Genomic DNA, 27,150 nt, shown 5'->3' with positions numbered 1-27,150 from the left:
GAGGGGAGACACTGTCTCTTTAAATCCCCATCTTACTCATACCCTAGTCTTTGGTCTCTTCATTCCAGGGGTTCTTAATCCAGGGTCCCAAAAAACACCTGAAATCAGATGCAAAATTTTGCATGTATGTGTCTCCCTGGACAGAGGTGCCACAAGTCCCATCAGATTTTTGAAAGGATTTGGCGGCTTAGCCCCACAGCTCCACAGAAACTTTACCTCCTTCTTGCTTATTCTGATTCCTTTCCTAGACTTTACCCTCTACAAATAGGTCTTGTCCAAACTTTTGACAGAAACCTGATCTGTCACCTGATGGGCAGGGGTGTGTCCTCTTTTTCTTGTCAGTGGTCTATCACTGGTCAGAATCGGAGGAGCCAGTGGCCTCAGATAACCTCAAGGGGGGAGGTGTGTCTTTACAAGGTGAGTTGACACGATCCCATTTCTCAGGCAGCTATGGCCCTCAGAATTTCTGATTCCTTAGAGAAAATATGTTTTTCTATAGAAAAATAAAATATGCAAAGGGTTTTGTCAGAGAAGGACGTATATTTTAGGGTTTTTGTTTTGTTTTCTTCGGGCTGAAAAGTACTCCCAAATTCAAAACCTAGTACCTACAAGAAAACAGTCAAATAAGAACCACAATTAGTCATTCTTGGCTGGTTAGAAAGTTATGGGTTGTGAGTTCCAGATCCTTCTTTCCACCTCCACCCCCACACCAATTAATATTAGCCAGGCAATTTCCTATGTCTCCCTCTACTCTTTGGTCTTGCATTCTGTTGTAGTGTCATATGAACAGTGAGGGAGCCCACAGGATCAAAAGCCCCGTGGGACCTGCTGACTGCCAGCTAACAGCTTTCATGCCACACCCTATAGGGTGAGACTGCTCTTGACAGTGCTACCTGGAGAGCAGGATTCCATGAAGCCTCTCTTCATATTTGCACTTGCAGTCACTCATCATTCATTCAGAACACATGGATTCAGCACCTATTAGGATTCAGGAACTAAGCCAGACACAAAAGTTTTAAGTATGCATGGTCTCAACCCTCAAGAAACTCAGAATCTAGTTGAGGAGACAGACACTTACCCCATTAGCTACAGTACAATATAATTAGTGAAATGACAGATAGGAACAAAGTGCTAAAATAAACTGAGGAGGAAGCAGGCTGGTTCTATTACACAAGTACCAGATCCTTGCTATTCAAAGTGTGGCTGACGGACCAGCAGGGTGGACATTACCTGGCGGCTTGTTTGAAATACAGAATCTCAGCCCAGCGCGGCCTCCACCCCCACCCTCGACTTACTGAAGTGTGATCTGCCTTTCAGTAAGATCCCAGGAGATTTATAGGCATACTAGAGTTTAAAAAGCACAGTGTTAAATGTCAACAGAAAGACAGGCACCTGGGACCCTGCTAATACACCTCACTGCAGCTGCATCTAGAATGTGCCAGGAATAACCAGGGGGGAAACATTTTACATCTGTTTGAACATACATGCATGCAGGATTTCGAAAAAGCTGCCTAATTAGAAGTAAATTAAGTGGTTCTATCAACTCCCACACCACTTAGAACCTTGATAAGGTTACTCGGAAAAGAGAGGAAAAATAATCAGTGCTCCCCAACATTTTTTTTAAATACTACATGTTATTCTTTTCTTTTTAATTATTTTTTTAAAGATTTTTATTGGGGAACTGGGGGGATGGGAACAGTGCTGGGGAATTGGGGGAAGGGGAACAGACAAGTTGCTGTCCTTTTGTTCTTCAGTCTAGTTGTGGAGGACGTTGCTTCACTGGCCCAAGTTGGCATCATCATTGCGCTCTTCCCGGGCGAGGCAGATCAGTCGCTGGCTTCTGGATGGCCGCTCACTGCGGCTGCTGGCCGCTCACGCTGGCTACCACAGGGGCTGCAGCCTATGCCGTCGCAGGCGACTTACAGCAGCCCAGCTCCAGGTTGAGCTGTTGTTCAGCATCTTAGCTGTGGAGGGCAGTGTCACTGGCCCTCATATATGGGATCTGAACTGGGGCCCTCTGGCATCCCAAGCCAGTTCTTAACCATCGCACCACTCGGCTGGCCCCTCCCCAACATTCTTACCTGCCTAATCACTTAAGTCCTGTGCTGTACTACTAATGGCAAAGTGGGACTGGAACCCCACCTCCTGACTTGCCCTAGGAAGGTGTAAAATGCAGTGAGTGGTTATCAATACTGATTCCAGAGTAAGAGAGATCTGGCTTTGAATTCAAGCTTTGCCACTTAGCATCTCTCTGTATGACCTTGGGTGAGTCACTTGATTTCTCTCTTTGTGTGTGTGTGTGTGTGTGTGTGTGTGTGTGTGTGTTTCTTTTTTTTTAAATTAAATTTATTGGGGTGATATTGGTTAGTAAAACTACATAGGTTTCAAGTGTACATTTCTATAATACATCATTTATATATTGCATTGTGTGTTCACCACCCAGAGTCAGTTCTCCTTCCATCATCACACATTTGAACCCCTTTACCCTCCTCTACCACCCCCCTTACCCTCAGGTAACCACTAAACTGTTGTTTGTTTGTTTGTTTGTCTTGTTCATTTGTTGCTTTTAGTTTTATATCCAACATATGAGTGAAGTTATATGGTTCTTGACTTTTTCTGTCTGACTTATTTTGCTTTGCATGATAATCTCAAAATCCATCTGTTGTTGCAAATGGCAGTGTTTCATCTTTTCTTACGGCCGAGTAATATTCCATTGTATATATGTACCACATCTTTATTCAATCACCTATCAAAGGACACTTCAGTTGTTTTCATGTCTTGGCCACTGTGAACAATGCTGCAGTGACCATGGTGGTACATAAATCTTTATGAATACATGTTTTCAGATTTTTTGGTTAGGTCCCAGGAGAGAGATTGCTGGGTCATATGGTAATTCTGCTTAATTTTTTAAGGAACCGCCATACTGTTTTCCACAGTGGCTGTACCAATTTTCATTCCCACCAGCAGTGTATGAGGGTTTCTTTTTCTCTACAGCCTCTCCAACACTTGTTTTTACTTGTCTTATTGATGATAGCCATTCTAACAAGTGTGAGGTGACATCTCATTGTGGTTTTGACATGCATTTCTCTAATAGATAGTGAAGTTGAGCATTTTTCCATATATATCTGTTGGCCATTTGTATGTCTTCTTGGGAGAAGTGTCTGTGCAGGTACTCTGCCATTTTTAATTGGATTGTTTGTTTTTCTGTTTTGAGTTGTATGAGTTCTTTATATATTTACGATATTAGCCCCTTATCAGGGGTGTTGTTTGCAAATATCTTCTCCCATTTGGTTGGTTGCCTCTTTATTTTGTTGCCTCTTTGTTTCTTTTGCTGTGCAGACGCTTTTTAGTTTGATATAATCCCATTCATTTATTTTCACTTTTACTTTCCCTTCCTTTGAGGTCAAATTCATAAATTTGACTTGATTTCTCTTACTGTCTCTCAAATTCTGCATCTGTAAGAAGTAGTACATATCTTAAAGATTGTTATGACGATTTATTGAGATAATGGTTATAAACTGTCTAGATCATTGAGTGCCTGGCACATAGCAAGAATAAGTAATCTTTAATATTTTCATTATTTTTGGCTGTTGTGGTAGCATCTGGTCAGTTGTTCACCAAGCCCATTTTTCTCCATACCTGAGCACATGTCTAGACTACATTTTCCAGACCTCCATTCTGTTTGGAGTGGCCATGGAATGTCTTGGTTAACGAACTATAGTTGGAAGAGATAGATGCCACGTCCAGCCTGTCCCATCAAAATCCCTTGTGCAATTCTCCACTCTCTTTCTCCAGTGTGCTGCTGAATGGAATGGCTTTGGAAATCATAGCATGAAGGTGGCAGCACCTCCAATCAGCCTGGGCCCCTGAATGACCATATGGAGCGAAGCTACATCACCACCACTATAAGCACCTTCATTACTGACTAGACTGTATATGAGTGAGAAATAAACTCATACTGTGTTAAGGCAGCAAATTCAGGTGTGTCTGTTACAGTGGCTAGTGTCACCTAACTATAGCCAGTCAGCACCACATTCAAGTTTTTCACAGTTTACCTCACAGGGTTGTTGTGAGGATTTAATAACATAGCAAATGTGCAAATGCATTATAAACTGTGAAATGCTATGCAAATGTTTAGAGAGATTGAAAAAAATACCAAATTTGGAGTCAGGACCAAGTTCAAATCCAAGCAGTGCTGCAAACAAATTTGGAGACCTTGTATAAATTATTCACACTCTCAGAGCTGATCTAGAAAATGGAGAGAAGAATAACACCTGACAGGGCTCTTAGGCAAGTAAGATGGGCTGTTCGGTGAAGGCGCCATGGAAGTAAAAGCTGTCATTCTAGAGGCAACATGACTTAGTGGTCAGGAACTAGTCTTCCTGAGTTCAAACCTCTGATCTGCTACCTCCTGGTTAGTGACCTCAGGTAAGTTAATTAACGTTTATGTGCCTCAATCCCCATCTCCATAAAATTGGGATAACAGAATCTACTTCATATGGTTATTGTGAGTATTGAATGGATGCATAGAGCTTCTAAAACAGCATGTAGTATGGGGCAAGCAACTAATAAACATTGACAACTATAAATGTTAAACAACACATAAGAATTATAAGCATCAATTACCCAAAATTTCTTGCTTTGCGAACTTTGGCCTTCCTTTCCAGTATCTGATGAATATAACTATTTTTGACAACTAAAATAATTAGACTAAGTACTTTGCCATCCTTTAATGCTTGTTCTTCAGAAAATTGAAAGGAACAAACCTGTAGATGGACTGTCTCACATTCAGGAACTATCCATAGACTAAGAGCAGCTGAATGTAGGTCATTATGATATCAGTGTAACTCATTTTCCTAACACTCCTTTTAGGTTTGAGCACCAAAAACATCATAGAATACTACTGCAACAGTGGATCAGCACAGAAATCCACATTTACAACACCATATTTAGAAATGAAAAGATTCTAAAATTCAAAGTCTTTGTTTTACCAATGAGAAAGCTGAGATTCCAAGATGGCAGGTGTTTTAGCCAAGATCACAGTTAGTTATAAGAGGATGGATCAGAATATGAGTCTCTTCTTCCTGGGCTACTCTATCATTCTGCCCCCAAGGGACAGCAAAGACAAGACAAGAAGCATTGAAAATGAAAAAGAGGAAAAGCTCTGAAAGATGATTTTAGATTTAATTTCTAAGATTTCAACTACACATAAGACACAGAGTTCTTACTTCTCAGCAAGCTTACCAACCAACGGTGCTCAACTGTGGATTCTAACACAGTTCAACTTCAGACCATTACATCCGTCTTTCTATTAGATCAGGAGTCCTCAGCTCTGGCTGTACATTAGTGTCACATGAGAAGACTTTTGAAAAATACTGATGCCTGGGCCTTACCCCTGATTAATTAAATCAGGATCTCTGAGGATGGGGCCCAAGGGTCACCTTTATTAAAGTTCCCAAGTGATTCTAAAATGCATTTGTGGTTACAAACCAGTGCTTCAACTCATGGGCTTTTGATGGCAAGGGGGAAAGAAGACCTTTTGATGGCAAGGGTGAAATGCTAGAGCTTTGCTAGAAGACCCTATTCCCCCAAAGGTCCATAGCATTCACTTGGTCATTCAATAAACGTTCAAGCCTTCCTGTGTGCTAGCTACCAAGGATGCAAAAGCAATAGGCCATAGACCCTGCCTCCAGGGCTCACCATCTAGCACACTGCCTCCATCGAGTGAACTGGACCTCTTGGTCAGTACATATCACCTTCCGATCACACAGCACTGCCCTTCCAAAATACTCTCTGTGGTCTGCAAGCGTCTGGGGGGTATCTACAGCTAGGGCTAAGAGATGGTTAATAACCTTCTGAAATGATTTTGTCCTTGCTAGAACCTGACCTCAAAACTTTGACATCTAGCAAAACAACCAGCCTTTTCATTATTAGCTATTATTTTTCCTCCCTTCAGTGGGCCTCTTAGAGGTCAGGCAGAGTGAAGAACTGTAATTTATTTATGAATGAGTGAATAATCAATTACTATGGAAATCCATGTAAAACTTCTTGATATTCATCACGGACAGGCGGTGTTGAAAATGCTTAAAGCCACCTGCTTTCACGGGTCCACAGAATGTTTGATGGCAATGTAGTGGTTTCAGTAAATGAAATTGTTAGGAACTGATTGGCTAAAGTAAGTCTTGGCTCAAACAAGGCTGAGAATACCTGCTCCATCCTTAGTAGTCAGGCTTCTGTGACGTACCTAATCACCATCAGAAATTGAGTTTTATAGGCAGTTCCTTGGTTGAGTTATTCATTTTTTTTTTAATCTGGAAAGACCTTGAGTTTTGAAAGATGTTAAAAGAATTGTTAAACATAGGCAAAGATTCAAAGGATAATTTGTCCTTCATGAGATGACAAAGTAAAAAGCTGTTATGGAGTCTCTGCTATCAAAGATCATCTATTAGCTTTTAATAAAACATTGTTCTCAGTATAATATTACTTATTACAAAAAAATTAAATTGATTATAATTTCACACATAAATTAAATTCATAAGTAGTTAAAAAAATTTTTAAACGAGTAACAGCATCCCAAGGAAATTCCCTCTAAACCAAATTGGCCAAAAAAAGAAAAAAAAAGTCAGATGTTTTATTTATTTATTTTAAAATTTATTTTACTTTATTTATTTATTTATTTATTTATTTATTTATTTATTTTCATGCAGGAGTTGAACCGGCAACCTTGCTATTAAGAGCACACACTCTATCCACTGAGCCATCTGGGCGGCAGCTCAGCTCAAGGTGCCGAGTTCAGTACCAGTCGTGGGTGGGCATAGCCCACCATTGAACAGGCAATCTCATCATTAGGAGCACGTGCTCTCACCAGCTGAGCCATCCTGCCACCTGTTGGCAGCTCAGTGGCAGCTCAGCTCGGGTGAAGCTCACTGGCCCATGTGGGAATCGAACCAGTGACCCTGTTGCTCAGAGCTTGTGCTCTTAAGCCAAATCTTAACCAACTGAGCCACTCAGCCAGCCCAAAAGTCAGATGTTTTAAACCAATGGACACAATAATAAAATCAAGCAAGATATGATCTGAAATCAATCTTAAAAGACACAGGTCCTCAAAAGCTTTGTTGACTTCAAAGGGCGAGTTGGCAAGATGACCAAATGCTCCCCTCTTTGGTCCAAGTTTTCCAATGGACAAGCTGTGTTAGGATATGGAGCCCTTACCTGAGGATGAGAAGCACCAAGGCTCCAATAATAAACTAAGTCCCAACTTTACTCGTAAGGGTCAAGATGCTGGACTGTGAGTGGCAAAAAAAGAAGTTACCTGCGCTAGGCCAGTGGCAGCTGTCACAGCTGTGGGGAAGGAAGACCTTCTGACCCAGGGCGATAAAAAAGGAACCCAAGTTTATTGCCATCAAATCAAGGCGGGGAAGTTGATCCCAAACAATTGGTCCTGATCAGGATACCAGCTTGGTGCTTTCTGAAGGCCAGTAGGAATATGGTGCATGACTACGCATTTTAAAGAAGCAGAAATAAATGAATTATCAAAGCAAGATTGGGCAATAGAAATACTACAGTAAACTTATAACCTCTTAAGAGGGACTGAAAAAAAAAGAGGGTAAGCAAACAACACTGACCCAACAGTGTGATACTATGATTTATAACGAGAAATATATATAGTTGACCCTTGAACAACATGGGGGTTAGGGGCGCTGATGACCCCCCTCCCACCCCGTGCAGTTGAGAACCTGAGTTCTCAACCTAACTATTATAGCCAAATGTTAACAGGAAGCCTTACCAATAACATAAAGTTTATTAACACATATTTTATACATTATTGGCATTATATACCATATTCTTACAATAAACTAAGCTAGTAAAAAGAAAATGCTATTAAAAAATCATAAGGAAAAAATACATTTACAGTACTGTGCTGTATTTATCAATACTATAAGTTAACGTTGTCTGTTTAGAAGTTGAAAAAAATCCAAGTATAAGTGGACCCATGCAGTTCAAACCCATGTTGTTCAAAGGTCAACAGTATTTGGTTTTCACTCTGTCCCTGGCACAGAGCTCCTAAAACCTCTGTAATTTCCTAAGTGATGAGAGGGATAAAGGCATATCTTATGTAATGAGGTGACTTTTGAACCTCATCTAAGGATGGGGCTGGTTGCCAGGAACACCAACCATGATATGATTAAAGGGTTAAAATTTCAGTCCCACCTACCCCCCTGACCTTGGGGAGGGGAGAGGGGCTGGAGGTTGAATCAATCGCTACTGGCCAATGATTTAATCAATGGCTCCCACAAGCCATCATGCCAGGCCCCCAAATCCCCAAGGACAGAAGCTCCATTATTTGGAACCTCGCCCTATGTATCTCTTCATCTGGCTGTTGATTTGTATCCTTTCATATCTTTTGTAATAAACCTGTAATCTAGTGAGTAAACAGGTTTCCTGAGTTCTGAGAGCCTCTATAGCAAATTAATCAAACCCAAGGAGGAGGTTGTGGGAACCTCTGATTTATAGCCAGTTGGGCAGAAGTGTAGGTAACCACCTGGACTTGTGACAGGCATCTGAAATGAGGGCAATCTTGTGGGACTGAGCCCTTAACCTGTGAAATCTGATACTATCTCTGGGTTGATAATGTCAGAATTGAGTTTAATTATAGGACACCCAGCTGGTGTCAGAGAATGGCTTGGCGGAATGGGAAAAACACACACATTTTAATTGGAGTCAGACTTTTTAAATGGAGAACATAAAGAACCACAGAAAAGCTAATTTACAGCTTTACCACACCAGTGGATGGTAACAATATAGCTACAGCTAGTATTTATAAAATACTCCATCCTTGTCAGGCATTGTGCAAAGCCTTATACGTGGATATTATTCACTCTGTGAAGAAACTGGTCATGAGTCCCATCATATAGTTAGAGAAGTTATTTAACATCCATATAGGAGTCAAATAACTGGCCAAAGTCATTCTGACTTTAAGTGGTAGAGCTGGTGTTAGAACCCAGGCAGTCTGGCTACAGAGCCCTTGCTAATAACAACACATCACACTGTCTCCAACACAGCAGAAAGAGCCACAACTGCAAACAGAATGAAGATGCACATCATGTGACAGAGGCACCAGGAGAAAAAAGAAAAACAAATGCAGCAACAAGGAGATCATAAGAGGGCAGCTATTAAAGGCAATGGTCCTCAACCCTCTTCCGAAAGACAATCTCCATGTAGACATGTCAATCAGTAGAGCTGCAGAGTTAGGCCGAGGATTGAAGTCAAATAGAGTTCAGGAGATTCCCACTTAATAGCTTTCTAAACTTGAAATTCAAAACAAGATCCATGAGCTGCCCCAAAATTGAGAGCTAAGGTTGAAATGAAAAGAATAACCTTAGGATTCCACTGTTCACACTTAGGAAAAAAGAAGAGTCTGGGAAGGAGCTACCCAAAATGAAGCCATATGCAGCCTGCACACCATGGACAGTACCTGACCGAGAAGAATGTATTTCAGACCCCAAATGCCAGGACCAAATGGCTACGCAAAATTCCTTGGTTGGAAAGATAACTACCAGGGATAGAGAAGGTGTGAGAACAGAAAACATCTATGTCTGTCCTGCCTCTTTACCTATCATGCCCAGTGGTATACCAGACAGGACCAAGTCTACCTTCACAATACCACTTTCCCATCTATAAGTGTTATGTTCTACTCTCTCTAGGTGAATGTATCCAACCATTGGGTAGTCTGCCTACCCATATCACCCTCCAAAGTCTTTCTACTCAAGGTTGGGGTATTAATCTCCCAAAGGGCACCCCAGAATGTAGGATTATCCTGCACAACTTTTAATTCCCTTGTCTACTACCAAATAAGGTGCCTGTTACTACTGCACTCACAGGAGAATTACTCTAACCCACTTATTATATAAAGGATTTCATAGTCTCGAACTCACCAGGTTAGTTTACGAAGTAAAGGCCTTGACACCGAAATCTGACAAGGCACACCAGGAGCAATGGATGGAGTTGGGGGCAGAGGAGGGAGGGAAAAGAAGAGGAATGGAGAGGAGGGGACAGGATTGGGGACAAAGAGAGGGGAGGGAAAGGAGGAAAGGGGAAGAGAGAAGATGACAGGAGAAAGAAGAATGGGGGAGAAAGAAAAAGGGAGGAGATGGGGAAACGGTAACTGGTTAGTGGTTTATCTCTCTTATGAAAATAACAGGAAAATACTGAATATTTAAAATCATTAATAATCAAGCATAGTTTGTCCCAGTCATGTAAATCTAATACAAATTTAAAAAATAATGTAGCATATTCAAAGACAGAAAGTCCTGAGATACATATAATTATTAAATGTGTGCCAACAAAAACACAGTGGAATGCAGCATTAATTTTTAATTAATTTTTTAAACGGTTTCTATCTCAGCCTAGTGGAAAGGATAAGCATATTTATTGTGAAGCATCAGTTTTATACCCAATAGAAACAAAACAGCAATGTCCCATTGTCCCCATTTCTATTTAACCTAGCTCTAGAAATATTAGCAGATAACTATTCCAGAAAAAAAATCAAGTGCAAAGATGGTGAAAAAAATAAAACAGAAGTATTAGTATTTCCAGATGACATGTTTATATTCCTAGAAAATTCAAGGAAATTAAACCAGTAAGTGACTTGCTCAAAATTGTGGATATAAAAATAAATCCTCAAATATCAATAAGCTTTCCTTATACTAGTACCAGGCAGCTTAAGAAATAAAAAGTCGGGGGGAAATGCTATTTGCAATAATAATACAAAACATTAAGTACCTGTATATTCTTTTAACTTAAAATTGTAAAATTCTGTTAAGAGAAATAAAGAAAACTTGAATAAATGGAGTGATGCTCCCTGTTCCAAGGGTCAATGTCCTACTTTCTCTGAGAGAAAGAGGAGGCAAGGGGACTGGGCATTACAGGGGACATGGGATTAGCCTACGGGCTGTGAAGGGACAGTTAAGGGCATAGAGCTGATTCAGGTGGTAGAAAGGAATATATATCCTATATCGACTTACAAATTAATCCAATATCTACTAAGACCTATTGGAACACTTTCTAGAACCAGACAAGTATATAGTAAAACTCTTCTGGAGAAATAAGGAATAACAGACTTTTTTTTTTTAAAGAAATGAAGGTGGAGCCATCCTACTGGATTGTAAACTATAAAGCTACAGTTACCAAAATTGTATGGAGCTGTATTAAAAACACATGTATCAGTGGGCTTACATACACTTCAGAAACAGAACTCAAACTATTAAAGAAATGTAATAAATGACATATTAGAAGCAAGGTAAAAGTGGAAAAAAGAACTATGGTTAAATGCCAACTTAAATAAAAATGATTTATTGTACCTTAGGTTCTGGTGATATAAAAGAACAAATTTCAAACCCAGCAATGAATTATGTATTAAAACTATCTAAATTATCTAAATTTAATTATGTATTAAAGCTACCTAAATTATATTATAAATGAAAAGTAAAGATAAGAGAATGCCTTACAACTAAAGAAAGAGAGAGAGAGAGAGAGAGAGAGAGAGAGAGAGAGAGAGAGAGAGAGAATCAATGGGTTTGAAAAATAAATATATAAAAACTAATGTGGAAATGTGACAAATGTAACTGATAAAATTTTCACTATTCCAAATAGTACATATAAAGAACTGATCCAAATATACACAAAAAGCTCAGGTTCTATTCATTAAGTGGGCCAGAGAAGATGGTCCACTTAACTGAAAGGAAATCTAAACGGGAAAAAAAAATAGAGAAATGTTTAGCCATTACAGCAAAACAAACTAAAACAACTTTAAGACATCACTGAAACACATTAAGCTAAAACACAAATAGGGAAACTCAATGCTGGCACACTTATAGGGGAAAAATAGTAAGGTACTGATGGTAGATTTAGTGATGGTACCATGTCCTTTAAGTAGCAGCAAAGGTGGATTCCTCCTTCCATGTGATAGCCTAGGAAGAAGCTGTGCTTCTTATGGGGATGGCGCGTGGCTGCTAGGGAATGGAGCCGTAAGCACTCCAGCCTTGCCAAAAAGTGGATGTTCCACTGCAGTTTGGCACAGAGGGACGACGAGTTCACGGGAAATAGCAGAACCAGTAACTTTCAAAATTATGGGTAACCACTTGTAACTCTGTTACAACCTTAAAAATAAAACACAACACCCCAAACAGAGAATTCCCTATGACCCAGGAATTACACTTCTAGCTATATATCAAAGAGAAATGCAAACATAGATCCACATAAAAACTTGTACACAAATGGTCTTAGCAGCATTATTCCTAATAGCCAAAGAGTGGAAACAACCCAAATGTCCATCAACTGGTGAATGCATAAATGAAGGGAGGCGTATCCACACAATGGAATATCACTCAGCCATAAAAAGGAATGAAGTGGCACATGCTACATGCGACAACATGGATGAACCTTGCAAACATTATGCTGAGTGAAAGAAGCCAGTCACAAAGGACTATATATTGTGTGATTCTATTTATTAAAAAGTCCAGAATAAGTAAATCCATAGAGACAGAAAGTAGGTTTGTGGTTACCTAGGGCTAAGAGGATTGTGGGGTTGCTAATGAGTACAAGAGTACATTTTAGAGTAATGAAAATGTTCTAAATTTGTAATGGTGGCATAACTCTGTGAATCTACTAAAAGTCATTGAATTATATTATACATTATCAAGGATGAATTGTATGGTATGTGAATTATATGTCAACAAAGCTGTTAAAACACACACACACACACACACACACACACACACACACACCATTAATACGAATCTCCCTTCAACCCTGAAGGCTGGCAGCCAAATTTAATTTGATGTAGGAAAATAAGCTAATAGGATGTTTCTTGTAGCCCAGTCTTTTGGAACAAGCTCCTGCCTGCTAAACATGTTACAATATTTATTTTTTATTTTAATTAATTTTTTAATTTTTCAATTGCAGTTGACATACAATATTCTGCGAGCTTCAGGTGTACAACATAGTGAATCTATTATAACTTTTAAATGGAGACCCTGGTAGAATGCTCAGCCTCTCTTCTCCCACCCTTGCTCGCTCCTGACACTCCCACCTTTTCTTCTCTTCTTCTCTTTTAAAATCACTTTAATTCTCTATCGAAATGGGACCAGCATTGGCTCCTGTTTTTCCCTCCCAACAATTCTGCTAAAAGCACACACCTCAATTCAATTTCCACACCTAGGGTTATGCTCTTAACAATAGGAGAAAAGGTTTGAGAATCACAAGATCTCTCTTTTATGTCAGTTCACCTGAGAGCCTTCTCTTATCCCCAATGCTGCTTTCATTTCAGATTTTCAAATTCAACTCTTAAAATTTCCCACTGACACTCCATTCTATTCCTGGCACTTCCTGCTCTTTCTCTTTGGTTCAGCCACTTCAAGGACCAGCTTATCAGCCCAGACCTCCTGCCCACTGCTGCCTTACTTTTGGGTCAAATATTTATTTTCAGTCTTCACCAACCCTCTCTCAGCCTGGATGTCTCTCGATCTCATCCCTCAACAAGACACTTGTAAATTCCATCTTCCGGCTTTTCTTTCTAACGCTGACCAACCCCAGATCCTCAAGGAAAGGCCAGGTGGCAGCTCCTGGGTGGTCTCTGGCCTCGCCTCAGAGCCTCCCAGATGACAGTTTCTACCCAAGGCTCCCAAGCTTCTCCAGACCCCAGGTGGCAAATCCACAGAAAGCTTCCACTTCCATGCCCTTGGCTATGTGTCTTCTCCACCCAAACAAAGGCAAAGGGGACAAAGACATGATAATGATCACCGCTGAAAAAAACAACTGTAGTTTTGCAGATTCCTATATATCTCATATACATCTTTAGCTGCCTTGGGTTCAAATACTGGTTCTGTCATTTACTAACTGGGTGACTTTAGGGACAGCCTGCTTAGCCTCTCCAAGTCTCAGTTTCCTCATTTGTGAAAATGGGGACAATAAAATTGTGAGGGTAAATGAGATAGTTCAAGTAAAGGGCTTGGGACTGTGGTCATTCTATCAGTCCATATAAAGCAAAATCATAGATTACATGAAGGACAATACAAAAATCATATGGGAAAATGCCATTACTATCTGTAGCCAGCTCTTTACAAGGACAGACATGGAGGACTCCCCATCCACCCTCCCTTGTTGCTATGCAGCCTTCTGCAGTCAGAGCCTGTTGGCTCAGAAAATCTACCCCATGTGGTTATCACAGTTCTGTAAAGCCTGCAAACCCTCTTTCTCTCTGTTTCTCCCCTCAACCAGCTCAGGCCAATTTGTGTTTTTTCCAAAACAAAACTGCAGTCTCTACAGACACAGCTTTGCAGAAATCCTTGCCCATTCTGAGGGCTGCAAAGCCAGCCATGCCTGTCAGGCTAGAGTAAAACTCGCCTCTCTCAGAGCCCCGTTAGCATGGTTTCCTTGGCAGCTGCTGCTGCAGGACTGCAGGTGGTAGTGCAATGGTACCATGTCATCAGTGAGTTCAAGGTCAGGGGGATCTATCTGCATGCCGCTGAAGACAATGACTTCAGTGTTGTTGGAGTTATTTTCCCCTCTGTGCCCTTTTATTGTGAGGAACTCAATCCCAAAGAAAAATTCAAGCCTTGCCCTTCTATACGACAAGCCAACATCCTCTCTGGCTGGACCCTGGCCCGCTGTCCAAATGTGGCCTGCTCATCTTATCTGTGGTTCACAGGTTTCCACACCACCACACCACACACTATTTCAGTAGAGCAGGTGCCCTGTGCCCCTGGACCTGTTCCCTGGTTCCATACACTTAAACAAAGCTGAAATATGTTCCTACAGTGCTGTGTGCACACATTTGTGCATTTAGCAAACACATATTATATATACTTGCTGGGTCAGCCACTGTACTGGGTAACAGGGATATAAAGACAAACAGTCCTTTGAGGAGTCACAGTTCTGGGCTGGTGTGGGAGACAGCAGGTAACTGACAATCCCGGAGGGCAGGATGTGCTCAGACAGAAAATCTAAAGGGATCACCAAATCCAAAGGTGGTTCCCAGAGTGGTTCCTGGCTCCCAGTGGCTCCCAAAGCAAGCGGTACCTTAATGCAGCTCAAAAAGTGAGGAGGGGTTCTTTCTTTTCAATGAGGTAGCAGAGCAGCCACCCCAACAGATGCAGAGATGCAGATTTTTGTGAAGACCCTGACAGGCAAGACCATCACACTCGAGGTCAAGCCTGACACCACTGAGAATGTCAAAGCTAAAATCCAAGACAAGGAGGGCATCCCACCTGACCAGCAGAGTCTGATTTTTGTGGGGCCAACAGCTGGAGGATGGTCACACTCTCTCAGACTATAATATCCAGAAAGAGTCCACTCTGCACTTGGTGCTCCATCTGTGGGGCGGTATCATTGAGGCTTCCCTCCGCCAGCTTGTCCAGAAGTACAACTGTGACAAGATGATCTGCCGCAAGTGTTACGCTCACCTACAACCCCGTGCTGTCAACTGCCGTAGGAAGTGTGACCACACCAACCACCGCCCCAAGAAGGTCAAATAAGGCCCCTTCACCACCTCCTTGGCCCACAGGGCGGCCTCTTACTCAAACCCCTGGGTTCTGGAGTTTCAATAAAGTTTCCCTTTCGTTGACTGGAGCAGTAAGAAAAAAAAAAAAGTGAGTGAGGAGTTTGCCAAAGAGAATTCTGTACAAACAGGTGTGTGTGTGTGTGTGTGTGTGTGTGTGTGTGTGTGTGTCTGTCTGTCTGTCTGTCTGTCTGTCTGTCTGTCTGTGTGTTTGGGCAACCCGCAGAGGCCACTCCTATAAAAAATATTCATCACAGTGCCTTTCAAAAAACCACACATTATACATCTTACATCTTGAAATGTATTGTGCTCCACCCCACTGGGCAGAAGGTCAGAGAGAACATTTCTGTGAGTCATACCTCACTGGGTTTCTACATCTTGTTAAATGTACATTCAATGTCTCTGAGGTGTCAGAGTCACACTGGCTGACTCCCCTCCCCAGGGAGCCTAAAGTGAGGGGGACCATTCTACCCAGTGGACACAGTTCCTTCCCTTGGGCTCAGGTCCCACCAAGGAGGCTGTAGGGAGACTCCTCTGGAGGAGATGGCTTTGCTCCCCTCTTAGCTGACCTGGCTCTCACATGTTACTGCTTTTGACCCTGAACTGCTAGGACTTCAGTCTGGGCCCCCACCCTCTGGCCTCCAGTTTACTGACTTGAGATCTGCATTCATTCATTCATTCATTCATTCAATCAATCACTTATTTATTGAGTTCCTACTCTGTGCCTACCACTATTCAAGTGCCAGGGATACAGAATCGAAGCAGACACACAGGTCTGCTTTCATGGAAACTGCGTTCCTATGGAAGAGACAGATAACAGATAAGCAAACAAGTAAACAAGTAAATGAATAGATGAGACATTTTTACATGTGATAAGTTCTATGAGAAAGCAAAGATAAAATAAGGTAATGTGTTTCAAAGTGACACTGAGGGAAGTTATTTTCAACAAGTGTAAAAGGAAGACCTAGCTAAGGTGACATCTGAGCCTTACATGAGAAGGATCCAGCCATACAGAGATGGGGGGCGGGTAGGGGAGAGGACAGGCAGGTGCCAATAGGCCATAGTACAGAGTTTGGATTTCATTGTAAGTACAATGGGAATCCATTGGAGAGTTTTAGGCAAAAAGGTGACATGACCTGACTCATTTTTAAAAGATCACTACATCAAAAATGCTCTGGATTCTGGCCTTATAGCACCTACCTACTCCTCCTTTTCTTGGATAACCTCTCTGAACTTGACCTTTGGTGTATCTAACCCAACATCTGGCCCCAGCCTCTCTGTTGTCCACAGTGAGAGATGAAGACGAGTCTTCTCAATGAGCACACCCCATCCCATTCATTCATCTAATCACCATGGTCTATAATACATGCTCATTCATTCCCTAATCACCGTGGTCTATAATACATGCTCATTAACTGAGTCCCCTGATTGCAGAGTAAACTCCTCTTTCAACAAAACTGCAGATTCTCGTTCCTTTTAAAGCTACCAGCTTGGCGCCTTGCCAATTTCAGCACAGTAATAGATTTCCTGAGTGGCATTCAAACTTGTTATCTCTCACTCAGGCTGTCACTCCGGCCAGTTGTGTGGAGTTTCCAGGTTTTAAAAGGCCACTTGGGAAGTCTAGATCAAAGTTTCTTAAGCCGGGATGCACACATCTGGGGAATTTTTGAAGGTTCAAGATGTGCCCAGGCCCACCCCAGATTGAATGAGTCACAACCTGGAGGCAAGGCAGGGAGTCTGTATATTTCAAAAGTTCCCCAGGCAATTCTGATATGTACCTCTGCTTTAGATCCACTACACTGGAGGGAGATATGCTGTATTTACAACTCACCACAGCAAATTCCTTTTTTGAACAAGATTAATAAGTTATATATCCATACACGAACAGCCACGGAACCAGACGAAGCAAGACTATCTCTTCCTTATATGGCTCAGGGCTACATGGAAAAGAAAAAAAGGCAAGGAATTATGGGTTAATGGATATATGCAGCCCTAACCCTCTCTGCTCAGAAAATTACTGCAGGAGAACAAGACGTGGCTGCCTCTCCACCCTCACTGCTTTTAATGTTCACAGCTCCACAGCAGCAACCAGCAAATCCACTCACCCGGGGTTTTCAACACTACACACCCTGCTACATATTCTGCTAGACTTTCAATTTGCTTGGATACTCCCCTGAAATTTTCAAATATGGCAGCCCTCCTTAATTAAAATAAATAGTCTACAGCACCAAATAATTAGAATTCCTACACCATTCCTCACACAAGAGTGCTTACGAAGATGACAGGCCCTAACACCCCTATCCTGGAAAGAGCAGAACCTAAAGAACCTGAGGAGCAATGCCATTTCATTTGACAGGCGCTTACTAGGCATCTGCTCTGTGCCAGTGTCTATGCCATACACTTCACTTCTCTTATTTTGTTTAATCATCCAACCTGTTCCTCAAAGTGGTATCGCTATCTCTCTTTGACAAATGAGCAAGTTGGGAGGCCAGGGAGGTCAAAGGGTTTCCCCAAGGCACAGCATTTATTCCAGTGTAAAGGGTTGAACCCAGACTTGAGTCTAACATGGGTGCTGCATCATGCTGCTCTTTTAGGAAGAATCCCATGTGTGGCAGCCACCATGTGTGACATAAAGATAAATCAGCCTGGCATCCCTGTCCCCAAGTTGCTCACAGAAGATTAATGGGCAAGTAAACAGGTATATGACTGTGGTGTAAGATAGAATGTGATCTGTGCTAATAGATATGAAAACTCTAGAACCACAGAAGCAGGCAAAGCAAGTCCAATCAGGACAATGGAAGGCATCAAAAACAAGGTGATATCTTAGTTAGGACTTCCTAAAAGGGGTAAGATTTGACCAGTGGAGAAGATAGGAAAGGTTATCCTAGGTACAGACTAGTCAGCCAAGATGGGAGAACGAGGAATGAGTTCAGGAAATGGGGGATAATCTGATATGACTAAAATGGAGCATGGGTATGAGACCAAATGGGTGGAGAGCCTTCAACGCCATGATCAGAAGTGGGGACCACGTTCCTCAGGCAAAGAGAACTATAGAATGCTGTTGGCCAAAGGAGAAAGGTGATAAAACAGGGGACTTGAGAAGATAACTACATTCTGGCCACTTTATTGATGGTTCCTCTCCCAATGAACTTTCACACATGCTTTTCTCTCTTCCTCCCCAATGCCAAGATGATTCCTAGGAGACCTTTAAGACTTGCCTTGGGCATCATCTCCTCCAGAAAGTATCCCCTGTTCTCCCAAATTGTTCACATGCCCTTCCTATGTGCATCCTCACCACTTAATACTCTATATTGAAATTTTTGTTTGGCTTCGTATCTTTCCAACTAGATGGAAGCTCCTTGAAGGTAGGCACCATGGTTAGTCATCTTTGATTTGCCCAAATCCTTGATTTCTTGGCATGTAATAGATGCTCAATAACTACTTGATGGGTTAAAGCGAACAAACATCAGAAAAGCCTCCCAAAGACACTACAACCACAGCCATGCAAGTCTGCACTGAAGGTGCACTGTTAATTCACTTGGTCTTTTGTTCTTTCAAAAACCATACCTTGTGGTCCCACTTTATATCCTGCACTGTGCTTCAGCTTTGACAATTATGGGGTGTCTGTCTCCAAAGACAGCCCCTACTCTTGCTCATGGTCATGTATTGAAATCTGAAGTCCCTAAATGCTAGCTCTCACAGAGCCTCATGACCCTAAAGCCAGCCTTCCTGGGAGTGAAGCAGTATTGCCAAGTCCAGAGAAAGCCCTGCTTCTCAACCTGGAAATGCAGTCCTGGTGGTAAGCAGAGGCATGGTGGGAAATGGATGAAACCTCAGCAACTAACCATGGCAAATCTTTCCAAAGCATTGATTTTCCTTATTAGATTTTACAGTTTAAGAAACTTGGGTATATTATGAACTATGGTGCAAAATGTGCACAGAATGTTAAAATTAAAAGTAAGAGACTTGAAAGAAATTTTTTGATGTGGGAGGCAGCAGCTATTCTCATCTGTCCTCACTGGCCTCTCTAGAATCTGAGATCTTACATCTCTGTCCTTGGGGTATATGGCAGAGGCTCTGGCTATCTTCCTTAATGCCCATTTCCATTTTCCCCTAGTATTAGAACACTCTTATTTTAGATCAGCACATGGCCCTTGGAATTACAGTTCCTAGTCTCCTTTGTGTGGCTATATGACTAAGATTTGTTCAATTAAATATAAATGGAAGTGTTATCTGTCACTTCCAGAATGTGTCCTTAAAGGGAAGAGGCACCCTTGTCTTTGTCTCTTTCTTTTTCCTGCTGAAAGAAATGCATACGTGATGCAGAGAGCTCAAGCAGCCATCTTGATCCTGAGGCAGTATTCTAAGGCGAGCAGAGCAGCAGGATAGTAGGACCCTGCATTCCAGCTCTGGGTTTATTTTTGGACTGAGTGGAGTTTTTAATGCTAGAGTGCCACTTCCACTTAAGATTCTGGTTGCAGGAAGGGAGCAGGGTTGGTGGCTGATGGAGGGGATAGCAAATGAACATGGTACTGCTGTGGTGTGATTTAGTGGTTCGTCCAGGTGTCCATGGTAACACAGGTGTTTCAGTAGGTTTCTTGCATTCTGAGTGAAATGTCATGGAACACCCCTACCACCCCCCAACTTTTCACAGCCTAGGGGAGCTGAAAGCCCTTTTCAAGGCTTCTTTGAAACTCCTCAGACTCATGATATCAAGGTCTCTCTCCCCTGTCTACAGTGCCTGCAGCTGAGTGGGCTATCTCAGATTCTTCCCCTTGGTGGCAAATTTAGCCACTTTGTTGGTTCTATAAGTCATTCAGGAAAAAGAAGAAGGCAGAGATAGGGTGCCTCTTCTCTTTAAGGATATTTCCTGGGAGTGACAGACAGGGACCCAAAAGAGCCAAAACAATCTTTAAAAAAAAAATCAGAGGACTCACACTTCTTGATTTCAAAACTAACCACAAAGCTACAGTAATCAAGATTGTGGTACTCGTAAAAGAATAAACATGTAGATCAATGGACTAGGATTGAGGGTCCAAAAATAAACCCTTACATTTATGGTCAATTGATTTTTTTACACGGGTGCTAAAACCATCAAGAGAAAAGAATTACCAATTCAACAAATGGTACTGGGATAACTAGATATGCACATGTAAAAGAATGAGGTTGGATTCCTACTTCACACCACACATAAAAATTAATTCAAAATACATCAATCTAAATGTAACAGCACCAACTATAAAACTCTTAGAAGAAAACATAGCACTAAATCTTCATGATCTTCGATTAGGCAATGGTTTCTTGGATATGACACCAAAAGCAAAAGTAACACACAAAAAAGATAGATAAACTGAACTTCATAAACTCAAAAATATTTGTGCTTCAAAGGATACATTCAAGAAAGTGAGAAAACATCCCAAAGAACAGGAGAAAACATTTGCAAATCAGATATCTGATAAGGGATTTGTATCCAGAATAAATAAAGAGCTCTTACAACTCAACAATAAAAAGACAAATAAATCAACTTTAGGTACAATTTTTTTTTTTTGTAAGCTGAGCCATCCTGCAAACCTGTTGGCAGCACAGCGGCTGCTCAGCTCGGGCCGGGCATTGAACCGCTGTTACTCAGAGCTCAAACTCTTGAGTGAGCTCTTAACCAACTGAGCCACTCAGCCGGCCCTCAAATAAATCAACTTTAATATGAATGAAAGAAGTGACAAGATACCATTACACACTTATGAGAATAACAAAAATCCAAAACATTGACAACATCAAACGTTAGCATGGATGGTGAGCAACAGGGACTCTCATTTACTTCTAGTGGGAATGCAAAATGGCACAGTCACTATGGAAGACAGTTTGGAAATTTCTTACAAAACTAAACATATTATTATCATATGATCTATCGATTGTGCTCTGTTATATTTACCCAAATGAGTTGGAAAGTTATGTTTACACAAAAACCTGCACACAGATATTTGGAAGCAACCAAGATGTCCTCAGTAGGTGAGTGGATAAATAAACTGTGGTACATCCAATGGATTATTATTCAGCACTAAAAAGAAACAAGCTATCAAGCCATAAAAAGACTTGGAGGAAACAAATGCATAGTACAAAGTGAAAGAAGCCAATATGAAAAGGCAACATACTATATGATTCTAACTATGTGGCATTCTGGAAAGCAAAACTAGATAGTAAAAAGATAAGTGGTTGCCAGGAGTTAGAGGGTCAAGAGAGATGAATAGTTGGAGAACTTTTAGAGCAGTGAAACAATTCTGTATAATAAATACTATAATGGTGGGTACGTGTCATTATACATCTGTCAAAACCCATAGGATGTGCAACACCAAGAGTGAAGACTAATGTAAACTATGGACTTCAGGTAATAATGATGTGTCACTGTAGGTTCATCAGTTGTAACAAATGTACCACTCTGGTGCAGGACGCTGATAGTTAGGAGGCTATGAGTGAATGGGGATAGGGGATATATATTGGGTTGTCGGAAAAATCATGATGTGTTTTGTCTGTTTTTCAAAGGTCATTTATTTATATAAAGAACAAATATCAATCAATGATATATTGCCCAGTTTGTTCGATAACCTTTTGCCATCTTTCAGTGAGCTTCATAATTCCTCGTTCATAGAAGGACCTGTCTTTATTTGCGAAAAACTGAACAAGGTGCTGATTTACAGCCTTATCTGAACTGAACGTTATACCATGCAAGGAGTTTTGAAGAGAGCGAAACAAGTGGAAGTCTGATGGCACAAGGTCAGGAGAGCATGGTGGGTGTGGAACACATCCCATCCAAGCTCCAATAATTTTTGACAGGTGATCATACTTGTGTGTGGTCTCACGTTGTCATGATGGAACACAACTCCTTTACAATTAACAAGCTCTGGATGTTTCTGGATGATGGATTCATTCAAACTGTCCAACTGCTGATGGTACACATTCGAATTGATTGTTTGGTTCCTTGGTAGGAGCTCAAAAAACACGACACCTTTAAAATCCCACCACACGGAGAGCATAACCTTCCTCTGATGAATGTCTGCTTTTGATGTTGTTTGAGGCAAATCATCACGTTGGGACCAAGACCGCTTGCACACCACATTGTTGTAAACAATCCACTTCTCATCACCAGTAATCAGTCGCTTCAAAAAAGGATCGTTTTCCTCACATTTAATGAGCATATTGCAGATGTTTACATGCGCCATCAAATGAACTTCTTTGAGTTCATGCAGAGCCCAAATATCGAGCTTGCTTACGTATCCCAGCTTCTTCAGGTGGTAGTGAACGCTTGAATGATGGATGTTCAAAGTTCCTGCAATCTCTCGTGTCATGTAACGTGGGTTTGACTCGATCGATGCTTTTATTTTGTCGTCATCAACCTCAGCGGGCCTCCCTGACCGAGGAGCGTCGTTGAGATCAAAATCACCAGCACGGAATTTCATGAACCATCATTGGCACTGACGTTCTTGTAGAGCATTGTCACCGTAAACTTTATGCAACTTTTCACAAGCTTGACGCACGTTGTTCCCTTTATAGAAGTAAAACAGTAAAATATGGCAAAAATGCACAGTTTGGTCTTCCATCTTCAACTTGTTGTAATATCTCCAAAACGCAACCAAATTGCTCAATTTTTTTAGAATGAAGCTAGAACTGTCAGCTGTCAAATGACATTGCAACAACATAGATGCGAATGACTCCAGTATTTCCAAAAATGAACTAGTGCCATCTGTCGCAAACATGCATCATGACTTTTCTGACAACCCAGTAGAAACTCTCGCGCTTTCCACTCAATTTTGTTGTGAACTTACAACTTCTCTAAAAAAGAAAATCTTTTTTTCTTTAATTTCAATGGGCAAGGGATTTGATTAGACGTTTTTTCAATGATGACATACAAGTGGTCAATAATCACATAAAAGAGATGCTCTACACCATTAGCCACTAGGGAACTGAGAATAAAAACCACAATGAGAAATCACTTCACATCCACTAGGATGGCAAAAGGACAGAAAAAAAAAAAACCAGACAGGCAATACCAAGTATTGATGATAATGTGAAGAAATTACTGGTGGGAATATAAAATGGTGCTTTTGGAACTTTGGGAAAACAGTTTGGCAGTTCCTCAAATGAGTAAGCCCAGAATTACCATATGGCCCAGAAATTCCACTCCTAGAGATAATTGAAAAGATATATCCACACAAAAACTTGTACATGAATGTGCACAGCAGCATTATTCACAGTAGCCAAAAAGTGGAAACAACCCAAGTGTCCATCAACTGATGAATGGATAAACAAAATGTGCTATACACACATACAGATTATTAATTCAGCAATAAAAAAGGAATGAAGTGCTGGAATTTGGTAAAATGTGGACAGACCTCTGAAATGTCATGTTAAGTAAGAAAAGCTACATACAAAGGGCCACATGCTGTATGGTTGCAGTCGCATGAAACGTCCAGAATAGGCTAATCCACAGAAACAAAAATTAGATGAGTGGTTGCCTAGGATAGGGAGGAAGGGAGAATGGGGAGTGATGACTAATAAGTATGGAGTTCATTTTGGGGGTGATGGAAGTATTTTAAAATGAGATAGTGTTGATGGTTGGACAACTCCGTGAATATATAAAAACCACTAAACTGTACACTTTAAATTGGTGAATTTTACAATATGCAAATTATATCTCAATAAAGCTGTTATTTAAGAAACAAAATTCCACTCAAGACCCACTTCTGGGGCCGGCCGAGTGGCTCAGTTGGTTAAGAGCTCGCTCAAGAGTTTGAGCTCTGAGCAACAGCGGTTCGATTCCCGGCCCGAGCTGAGCTGCTGCTGAGCTGCCAACAGGTGGCAGGATGGCTCAGCTTAAAAAAAAAAAAAAGACCCACTTCTGCACAAACCCAACACAGCATGATCACATAACCTCTCCCACTTACGCCTTCTACCTTCCTGGGCACATTTTAAAAACTGTTGATGTTCCTACAACATTTAAAAAAGGAAATAAGCTCAGTACCTTCATTCCACCCAGGACTAGAGAGCAATAAAGTATACTCACAGAAATTACAATGCCACAGAAGCCAGAATTATGATCATGTAATGCCGTATTTTAGCCGAGAAGAGTTCATTACAATATAGTTTTCAAGTAGGACTGAGAATGCTAATCAACACTCACAACATTTAATCTTCTCACTGCATACATGATGTTTTCCCCCACTTTTATTAATAATGCATATCCCTCACCAGTACAAAGGGAAACAATGGACAGGAAAGCATACAAGGGCAGAACAGAGGAAGATAAGCGCTCCGTCAATACGCACCCTTTCAGGTCACGTGACAGTGATGGACCTGAGGCCACAGGTGTGGCTCAGGTCCGGGATGACGCAAATGCCACATCAGGTGCTAGCTGTAATATTCTTTGCCAGCGCTTGGGATTTCCTCATAGCTACAGTGAAGGGACACTAATTTCTTTTTGATAACTTTTTTTCAAAGTTTGTGACACCTTTAGAGATCATTGGAGCTACCCTGAAGTGTCACCTGCCCCCCAAAAACTTTGGTGCCATGGAAACTTCTGACAGGAGACAAATAGGAAAATGTACACCCTTGTGAAACTTCCTAACATGCTAAAATCAGCAGTTCTCTTTGAGGAACCGAGTGCAATACTCACCCATTGATCTGTTTTAGAATCCAAATGGCTTTGCTCAAACTGCGATAGCCCCACTGGGCAGGAAACGCTTTGGCACTTAAAAAATTATTAAAAACTCCCTGCTATTTATAATGATGGAGGAATGTCACTGAGAATTAAATGTTTTGTCAGTGGGAAAATGTGGCTGTCTGGAAAAGGCTGTAGACACATACATGGAATGAATGACAGGGTGGCTGTGAACACTCAATGCTCTACTCCCAAGGGAGCTCACAGGACAAGGATTTTGTGTTTTGGGGTGTTTTTTTTCCTTTTTAAATTTTTTTTATTAGTTTCAGGTGTGCAAAACAATGTAATAGGTAGACATTTATACCCCTCAAAAAGCGATAATTCCCCACCCCCAATCTACTACCCCTCTGACATCGTATATAGCTGTTACAGTTCCACTGACTCTATTCCCTATGCTGTACTCCACATCCTGTGAATATATATATATATATATATATAATTATAGTTGACATTCATTATTATTCAGCTTCAGCTTCAGGTGTACACTGCAGTGGTCAGGCATTTACACCACCCATGAAGTGGACTCCCTAACAAGATAAGTGTCCATCTGGTACCCTATAAAATCTTTACAACATTATTGGTTATATTCCCCAAACTGTCTTTTGTATCCCCATCTTTCTTTTTTAGCTGCAGGATTTTTCACCTCCTCGTTCACCTGAACTCTGGGATCGTTTGAGACAAACAAGTGAGACTCCAGATGTCAATACCTTACTCACTGCAGTGTCACCGTTTTTTTCCCTCTGCACTTTCAAAATAAAGCCAGCATCTCTCATCCTACAATGGATTTTCATTAAAGCTGATCTGGAAACAAAATCCTGAGTCTACTACACTGCCCAGACAGAGAAAGCAATGAAGGAATCACAGTAATGGCAATTCTGTTCTCAAGAGCTGATGTTTGGGATTCTGCTTTGTGTCCAGATCACTGGGGTATTCACAGCAAACTACTCAGCCAGCAGCCAAGGCCCTTCATCTTGGTTTTTCCCAACTTCTTCTCCATGTAGAACTTCGACTGCAGCTAAGCAAACCTACCATCCAGGGGCCCTCCCACTTTGTCCCTACCACCGAGAGCACGCAGCATGTACCACCCCGTCTGCTTATTCCTCCTTCAAACTCTAAGATGAACCTTCCATTTGCTCCCTAGTCACTCTCTGGACGCGCTTTTTTATTAGAAATGTTTCAGCTGTTTCGTTAGCATGGGTCTGCTTGTGTTCTGTTTCCACGTTAATCACAACATGCTCTATCATAGACCAAATGATACCGACATACTTATCTCAATAAATTCTAGACTGCCTTTCCCACTCCTCTTCTCTTCTCTTATTGCTGCTGCTGCTGCTTCTCAAAATTTTCAGCTTGCATTCTCTCATGTAATCGTATATCGGTTGTAGGTCAATAAGCTTAGCTGGACTGAAGACTTGGGGACAGAGGAAGATGCGGGGCTAAGGAGTATGGAGTGTATCCTAAGAGCATCATAGAAATCGCAGATAGATGAATCAAGCACTTTGAGGGGGAAGGAAATGCAGGGCTGCTCAAAAAGGAGGCTTCTAGTAAGCCTTACTCAGAAGCCTGGACTTTATCCTGAGGCCATCAAAAGCCATCAAGGAGCTATAAGCAGGAAAGTGATATAAGCAGATGTGCATCTGGAAAAACCACTATACCTGCAGCGCAGAGAATAAATTTTAAAAGACATGGGATGGGGAGGGCCGGCCAAGTGGCGCGTTAGTTAAGAGCTGGCTTGGGACGCCAGAGGGCCCCGGTTCAGATCTCACATATGAGGGCCAGTGACACTGCTCTCTACAGCTAAGATGCTGAACAACAGCTCAACCTGGAGCTGGGCTGCGTCGCCTGCGACGGCATAGGCTGCAGCCCCTGTGGCAATGGGTTGCCA

The 27,150-nt window shown here is 41.4% G+C and overlaps 1 protein-coding gene and 1 pseudogene across 3 annotated transcripts in view; one reads left to right on the top strand and one right to left on the bottom strand.

The window, feature by feature from the left end:
- KIAA1549L (KIAA1549 like) overlaps nucleotides 1-27,150 on the bottom strand; it is a 259,088-nt gene that overhangs the window by 148,007 nt on the left and 83,931 nt on the right. The gene's annotated exons all lie outside the window — the stretch shown is intronic.
- On the top strand, nucleotides 15,155-15,533 carry LOC109381152 (ubiquitin-like; annotated as a pseudogene).

This window comes from Hipposideros armiger, unplaced genomic scaffold, assembly GCF_001890085.2.
Source record: "Hipposideros armiger isolate ML-2016 unplaced genomic scaffold, ASM189008v1 scaffold_44, whole genome shotgun sequence".
Taxonomy (NCBI): Eukaryota; Metazoa; Chordata; class Mammalia; order Chiroptera; family Hipposideridae; genus Hipposideros; species Hipposideros armiger.
The sequence above is the reverse complement of the archived record's forward strand: the minus strand, read 5'-3'. Positions and strand labels throughout refer to the sequence as shown.